Source organism: Fundulus heteroclitus, unplaced genomic scaffold, assembly GCF_011125445.2.
Source record: "Fundulus heteroclitus isolate FHET01 unplaced genomic scaffold, MU-UCD_Fhet_4.1 scaffold_47, whole genome shotgun sequence".
In the NCBI taxonomy this organism is placed as follows: Eukaryota; Metazoa; Chordata; class Actinopteri; order Cyprinodontiformes; family Fundulidae; genus Fundulus; species Fundulus heteroclitus.
In genome coordinates this window covers 1,211,880-1,217,879 of record NW_023396890.1, presented here as the reverse complement: position 1 = coordinate 1,217,879, position 6,000 = coordinate 1,211,880, and the positions used below count along the sequence as shown (strand labels likewise).

Sequence of the window (6,000 nt, the reverse complement as noted above, 5' to 3'; positions counted from 1 at the left end):
GGGCTTAGAGAAGATAGAGCAGAGACACAGAAAGCAGAGAAGCTCACATTGACCCAGGAGTACTTTCTATGTTAGAGAAGACAGAGCAGAGACACAGAAAGCTCAGAAGCTCACATTGACCCAGGAGTACTTTCTATGGTAGAGAAGACAGAGCAGAGACACAGAAAGCACAGAAGCTCACATTGACCCAGGAGTACTTTCTATGGTAGAGAAGACAGAGCAGAGACACAGAAAGCACAGAGGCTCACATTGACCCAGGAGTACTTTCTATGGTAGAGAAGACAGAGCAGAGACACAGAAAGCACAGAAGCTCACATTGACCTAGGAGTACTTTCTATGTTAGATGGTAATAGAGGATGATCTGCCTCCCCTGATGATGTCACAGCTAACAGAACGCCAGACCAGGTGTACCTTCTATTAAGAGAGAAATGACAGAGAATAAATAGTTAAAAGATGAAATAACAAGGAGGACACAAAAGGTAAGCAAGAACAGCAAAAAGAGCGCAACAAATAACAGACGCTTGATCACCACCCTGAGAGAAAGAGAATCTGCCATCTGCCTCCGAGGATCCACTCCTCTTTGTGCTCCCCCTGATTGGTTACAACGAGCTCCAGCTGCGAGGTCACCTGTCTCACCCTGCAATCAGACACGTGAGACATCCACACAGAAACAAACCTGCGTACAGCCACCGTGGAAATCACAGTGACCTGAACGCCTCAGAAAACCCCAAAGTGGTCAGTTCTTTGACTCGAATGAACAGGAAGCAGGAAACACATGACAGGACAAGAGTAACTGATTGATGGAGTGGCTCAATTAACGAGCGAGGGAATGTGGCGGGAGGACGGACAGAAAGAACGAGGCAGAGTGACGGGGAGAAGGGGAGACGAGGAGATCATGGGGGCAAGAAACAGAAACGCAGGATGGAAACTGATGGAGAGCCCATAAACGAAGAGCAGAAAGAGTGACGGAGAGGGATGAATCCTGCTGGAGGATGGAGAGAGAGAGAGAGAGAGAGAGAGAGAGAGAGAGAGAGAGAGAGAGAGAGAGAGAGAGAGAGCAGCTCCAGCAGAGCAGAGAGGAGTTGAAAGAGTGTGTGAAGGAAACAGTACAGTAGCTCAGGACGGCTCACTAGGACAGGAGAAAATGTGATTTTTGAACCAGTTTGTTGTTTTTTGTTTCAATTTTCTCCATCTCTGAAATTCTGGTCGTGTTTTTTTATTTATTTTTTTACTCTTTTTTTTTATGGTTCATCAAGACAAACACTGAGGATACAAGAAGGAGCACCACAACCAGACTGAAAGGTATTTCACTTTATTTCTGCTCGCTTGCAACCTCTGTAACACAAACAGACTGATGCAAACCAAAAGATTAAAGAAAATTCACTTTAAAGAAAGCAGAGAGCCATGAAATGAGCAGAAGCAGGAGAACGAGCAACAAGAAGAAGCGGGAGCGGCTGAAACTGTGCAGGGAGTGGGGGGTTGCACGCGTCCTGCGGGGGTCTCCTTCACATGTTTAATGTAGGTGTGGGGGAAGAACAATGTGGGGCAGAAGGGGCGTCAGAAATCTGCCTTATTGTTGCGTTTTACTCCACAGCAGCCTGACCGCTGAGCAAAACTAACAGGATGTTCTACTGGAGCTGGTGGGCGGCGTCACTGGGGGGGGGGGGGTAACCAACAAAGAAACAAGCCTTTAATGCTGGATTTAACTTAATATTCATAATATATTCCCTTGTGACTAGTTAGAAGTTCACATCCTGTAGGTCCATGTTCACTACGAATCATAATTGAACCTTTTTTACTAATTGCCGACACAAAGTGGGTTATGACCTGACACGGATGCGAGGAAAGTGGGAAAAAGGAATATGGAAGCTAGTCCTCTCTATTCTTTCACTTAGACGCTCCTCTGATGCTTCGGCCATCTTCACTTCTTGCTTTCAGCAAAAAAAGGCCAAAGACGAAGTTGTTGGAAAATGTTTAAAAGTCCCTTTATTTTATGTGGAAGTTCATGTTGGCCAAAGCGTTCCTGCTCTAGTTGCATCTAATCACAACACTTACAAGCCTTCAACAACATCACGTTTTGAAATAATGAGAAACATACTTGTGAAAAATAGGAGAAAATATTTATCTAGGTAAATAAATAAACCTGGGGGCGTTTCTAGCCAAAAGGCCTGACGGCTGAGCCAGAGAACCACATGTTTGACTCTGTTTGGGAGTTTATGCACAGGACAAAAAGCTGATATAATCCTCGTTTTCATATTTGCACCAAAGCGGCGTTGCTGTGCAGGAAAAGGTGAGAGGAACCAAACAGGCAGCTCATCAACACTCACATTTCGCACGCTGAAATTGTTGCCTGCATGCAGTTTGCAGGATGTCAGCTGGTGGAAAGGTGGAAACGTCTCTCACGTCCCCAGAGACCAGTCTCGTGCACATTCAGCTGCACACAACAATCCGGTTTATCCCAGGCCCGGCAGAACCGGGAGGGTTACGGCTTTACCCGGAGCTGAGCAGCAGCTTCTCTGCACTCGTTCATCCTGTTATACATAATTGACTGCGCTTCTTAGGAGCCACCGCACACGTTTTAACGCAACACCAGCAACGCTCGACTTTAAAAGCCTATTCTCTGCTGGAGAATTGGACCGCGGGGAATTAATTTGGAAAAAGTGGCCAATTTGGAGCAGAGTGAGCAGAGAAAGATTAATGACTTCCTCACAACACAGAACAATTGATCATAACGGAGCAAACAGAGCCAGCGTCATCTATGGAGGAGGGGCTGGCTGATTATACGTGATGTTGACCAGAACTCCCAGCATAAATCTGGGTTGTTTGCACCACAGCTGCCTTCTTCTGTGCCCTGCAGTCGGCTGCGTCTCCCGCTGAGCGCTCTGGCCGCCCGGGCCTGTTCTGTCCTCTGCAATCGCTGCAGGAAGCCTGGGAGTCAATAATCAGGCCGGGCAGGAGCAGCAGATGTGACGGCGCCGTGTGCTCCTGCAGTCCTCCGGGGGTTTGGTGGAGATATTACAGTTGGACACAACCCCATCAAACCGATGGATTATTTCCTGTGACAGCTCAGTGCTGTAGGTCTATCAGCTGCACACTGCAACTGTATTTCTACAGAAAACCTGCAAAAATAATCCTAAATCAGGTCCACCTAGGAAGCTGTACCCAAAACCAGATCATTAAGCATAAAATATGTTATGCATTAGGTTGTGATTTATGGAAAAACACCACAAAATATACACAAAGGGGAAAAAAACACATTTTTCATGTGATTGAACACTGCAGTGTAAATAAAAGTAAATGTTTTCTTGTTTTAATGAGCTTCGTTGTTTGTAAAGGTGCTTCTTTATGAGCGAGGACGCGTTTCTCCTGACTCTGCACGCTTTACGTTATTATGGAAAGGGTTTCCCCCGGAGGGCAGAGCTGAAGCAACGCTGGAAGCCGTTAAAACAGAAGTCAGCAAACTGTGAAGAAGCCGGTTAAACGTGAACGTAACCTCAGATTAATAAATCTGGCTGAGCGCTTCACCAGGAAACACACCTGGAAGGCGGTCGATCGTGTTTCAGCTCGGCAGACTCCATTTTCTCAGCTTCCTGCTTCAAGCTGTCTTAGAAAAGTATTAGCACCCCTAAAACCTTTTGACATTTTGACACGATTATTGGGATTTTATGTGACGGACCCAGACAACGGCGTGCATCTCTCTTCACGCCCTTTACTCTGATGCATTTAAATCGGTTAGTGAACATCCAGCATCATGGAGGCCCAGCAGACGGATCAGGGAGGAAGTTCTGGTCCAGTTTCATTAAAACAACAACATCCCAGAGCTCTGATCAATTTACAGCAACCAACAGACTCATGGTAACACTGGAGGAGCTGCAGAGATCCACAGCTCGGGTAGGAGGATGTGCAGACAGGATAACAGCTGGCTGCACTCTCCACACATCTGGCCTTTATAGAGTGACAAAAATCAGAATCAGAAACACTTTATTTGCCAAGTCTAGGCCATATTAGGACATTTCTGTGGTAAATGCCGCAAAAAAAAACAAAATCAAAAGGTGAAAAGAGGTATTTATATAGTTTACAGGCTATTTGCATATGTAAACTTATAAATAAATAAATGTTTAGGTAGTGGGGTGAGGGTGTCATTTGGGAGAGTTCGGGCTATTTTTCAGCAGACTGGCTTCCCTGCAGCAGCCCTCTTGGCAACTGAACCTATTAGCCTAGCATGCACAATGCTACGAAAGCTAACACTGAATATCACCAGCAACACCCTGCAGTGAAGCATGGTGGTGGCAACATCATGCTGAGGGACACGTTTCTGCAGGGAAGCAGGTCAGAGTTTAGTAGGAGGATGGATGGAGCTAAATCTGTTATTATTGTAGAATAATACCTTTCCTAAAATCATACGTTGGTATGTATTATAAACGGTAGACATCTTTTTATCTTTTTTCCTTTTTTCTTTTGCTTTCTAGTCCAAAGTAAATTGGCTTTGGAGGGTGGGCATTATAAGCTTATTGCTTCTGCCAATACACCCTTTTTCAGACTGTTTTAATGAATGTTATATGGACATATACTGTCTTTTTTATATACTTGTGTGTCTGAAATAAATAAATAAATTCAAATCTAGGACAGGAGAACCTGAGACCAGGGTGGAGGTTCTCCTTCCACTCTGAGCACTGCAAAAACAGATCTAAAAATAAGTAAAATGTTCTTAAAATTTGTGTATTTGTCCTTGATTTGAGCAGGTGAATAAGATTATTTGCAAATGGAATGAGTATTTTGACCCCTAATATAAGATAATTAGATATAATGCACTTGAAATAAGATGATGGAGATGAGTTGTTCCTATTTTAAGTGCAAAAATCTTATTCCATTGGCAAATCATCTTATTTACCTGCTCAAATCAAGGACAAATACACAAATTTTAAGAACATTTTACTTATTTTAAGTTCTGTTTTTGCAGTGAGATATGATGGGATGGTTCAGATCAGAGCAGATTCGTGCATTAGAACGGCCTAGTCAAAGTCCAGAACTGAATCCAGCTGAGAATCTGAGGCAGGACTTAAAAGCTGATGTTCCCAGATGTTCTCCTGCCAGTTTATTAGTAGAATGAACTCTAGACATGCAGAGCAGAGTTACACCCTTAAAGACTCGTATCTGTAATATTAATACAACATCATTCTAAAGTATTGACTCAGGGGAGCTTTCACTTTTCACCATGGTGCTCTACTTCCTGTGGGTCCGTCGCATAAAATCCCAGCCAATACGTGGCGGCCTGTGTCTGTGAACGGGCTGAAAGTACTTTCCTGATTCTCTGAATCTGGGAACACTTTGAAAATCTCAGGTTTGAAAAAGCCGAGAAGTTTGAAGACGTTTTCTTTCCTGCGAAGATTATCCTCGTTCTTCTGTCAGGAGAAGACTAGTTTAAAGTGAAAGTGGACGTGTTTTTTCCCGATGCTTGATCTGATTAAGCTCCTTTACATGGAGGGTGGATGAAGCATAATTGGGCCTGACAGGCGCTGACACGGCCCCCGCTTTGTTAGCCATGTCTAACAGCATTTATTAGCCACTTGTTGCCTTCTGTCCCTCAGCGTTGCCTGTAGGCCTCTGGACGCGGCAGGTAAGTGAAACTGTCACTGATGGACAGCCTGTTTACGTCGGCACTGGTGTGTGTTTGTCTGACCGCTCTGTGAGCTGCTTTGTTCGTACGTCAGGTCCGATGTTCTGCGGCGAGCCGTGGGATGAGTAAAAATATCCCCCTGAAACACGGCGAGTAAATCTGGTCGAAAAACTGAAGGTTGACCTTTTAACTCCCTTTGATGATGTTTGAATTACGTTTAATGCGCATAACGTGACTTACATGTCTCTCTTTTAAATGAGTGTCTCAACGATATTCCCTTTTTTGAATAAAGGTTTAACAACCAAAGAAAACATTAGTGTTCAGTTGACTGATATAAACTAAAGAGCAGCCATCGTTGCTGATTAATCCTCCAGATGAACAAA

The 6,000-nt window shown here is 44.2% G+C and overlaps 1 protein-coding gene across 7 annotated transcripts in view; it reads left to right on the top strand.

The window, feature by feature from the left end:
* Positions 1–1,078: 1,078 nt before the first annotated feature.
* LOC105926725 (SH3 and multiple ankyrin repeat domains protein 1) overlaps positions 1,079–6,000 on the top strand; it is a 64,223-nt gene continuing 59,301 nt past the window's right edge. For all 7 annotated transcript variants that reach the window (XR_004929546.1, XM_036132013.1, XM_036132012.1 and 4 more), the window contains exon 1: positions 1,079–1,302. The gene's annotated coding sequence lies outside the window, so the exon portion shown is untranslated. The remainder of the gene's footprint in view (positions 1,303–6,000) is intronic.